Source organism: Olea europaea, unplaced genomic scaffold, assembly GCF_002742605.1.
Source record: "Olea europaea var. sylvestris unplaced genomic scaffold, O_europaea_v1 scaffold2400, whole genome shotgun sequence".
In the NCBI taxonomy this organism is placed as follows: Eukaryota; Viridiplantae; Streptophyta; class Magnoliopsida; order Lamiales; family Oleaceae; genus Olea; species Olea europaea.
Genome location: NW_019242162.1, coordinates 47,601 through 49,729, shown reverse-complemented (window position 1 = coordinate 49,729; position 2,129 = coordinate 47,601).

Here is a 2,129-nt window from a genome sequence, read left to right as displayed (position 1 = left end):
TGGTGTACACTTTATATTGCACTTTGGCATGTGACATTACCATGTTGGATTGTTTAAATGTCAAACTATTTTTCCGTCAAATTGACACTTGACAATAGTGCAAGTATCAAACAACGTGTCGAAAATCAGTGTACAAATAGCGAAGTTCAATCGGTAAGGTCCTTGTTACATTTAAACTATGGTATACACATTGGATGTCACTTTGTCACGTGACATTACCCTGTTGGACAATTTAAATTTCAAACAGTTTTCTCATCCAGTTGACACTTGACAAAAATGCAAGTGTCAAACAACGTGTCAAAAATCAGTGTACAAATAGCATAGTTCAATCGGTAAGAACCTTGCTACATGTACACTATGGTGTACACACGTTAGTTTACACTTTGCCACGCGACATTATCCTGTTGGACAGTTTAAATTTCAAACTATTTTCCCATTAAATTGACACTTGACAACAGTTCAAGCATCAAACAATGTGTCGAAAATCAGTGTACAAATAGAAAAGTTCAATCCGTACGATTGGACAGTTTAAATTTCAAACAATTTTCCAATCCAATTGACACTTGAGAACAATGCAAGTGTCGATCAACGTGTCAAAAATCAGTGTACAAATAGCAAAGTTCAATCGGTAAGAATAAGAACCTTGCTACATGTTCACTATGGCGCACAAACTTTAATTTACACTTTGCCACGTGACATTATCCTGCTGGACAGTTTAAGTTTCAAATAGTTTTCTCATATAATTGACACTTGACAACAATGCAAGTGTCAAATAACATGTCAAAAATCAGTGTACAAATAGCAATGTTCAATAGGTAAGAACCTTGCTACATGTACACTACGGTGTACACTTTAGTTTACACTTTTCCATGTGACATTACCCTGTTGAACAGTTTAAATTTCAAACAGTTTTTCTATCCAATTGACACTTACAACAATGCAAGTGCCAAACAACGTATTAAAAATCAGTGCGCAAATAGTAAAGTTCAATCGGTAAGAATCTTGCTACATGTACACTATGGTGTACATACTTTAGTTTACACTTTGCCACGTGACATTACCCTGTTAGAGAGTTTAAATTTCAAACAGTTTTCCCATCTAATAGACACTTTACAACAATGCAAGTGTCAAACAACGTTTCAAAAATTAGTGTACAAATAGCAAAGTTCAATCGGTAAGAACCTTACTATATGTACACTACGGTGTACACTTTAGTTTACACTTTCCATGTGAAATTACCCAGTTGGACAGATTACGTTTCAAACAATTTTCCTGTCCAATTGACACTTGACAACAATGCAAGCATCAAACAACGTGTCAAAAATCAGTGTACAAATAGCAAAGTTTAAATGGTAAGAACCTTGTTACATGTACACTATGGTGTACACTTCAGTTTGCACTTTGCCACGTCCCATTACCCTATTGGACAGTTTGAATTTCAAATAGTTTTCTAATCCAATTGACACTTGACAACAATGCAAGCGGCTAACAACGTTTCAAAAATTAGTGCCCAAATTGGGAAGTTCAACCGATATGAACCTTGCTACATGTTCACTTTGGTGTGCATACTTTAGTGTACACTTTGCCAAGTCACATTACCCAGTTGGACAGTTTAAATATCAAATAGTTTTCTAATCCTGTAATACTCCGAAAATTTATGCTAGTTTAAATTTCTTTAAGATGGCGATTTAACTTTCAATACTATTTTTGGCCATATGAAAATGGAACACCACCTTTGTAGTAGTTAATGTTAGAGGTAGCTAATGACTACAAGCATGAGGTGTTAAATGTTGTGTTTACACGAAGTGATTATTAATTAGTCGAACCTTAAGTCAAGTATGAAATTGAATGTGGTCGATTATTTTGTTAGGACTTCAATTGACCAAATGATTAAATTAATTTACGATCCATAATTTTTGGATATGTAAGTTGGATATAAGTTTAGATTTTGGATACATGTGCTAATAATGAAAGATAGAGGGTTGGATTATATTAGTTGGAAGATTAGAGATTTCCTTTGCAAATATAGGTTTTTAGGCTACTAATTACCTATAATTAGCTCCACTTGTTATCCATCACCACCATACATTTGGATCATGGATTAAACAAGTGTACAAGTATAAAAAAAA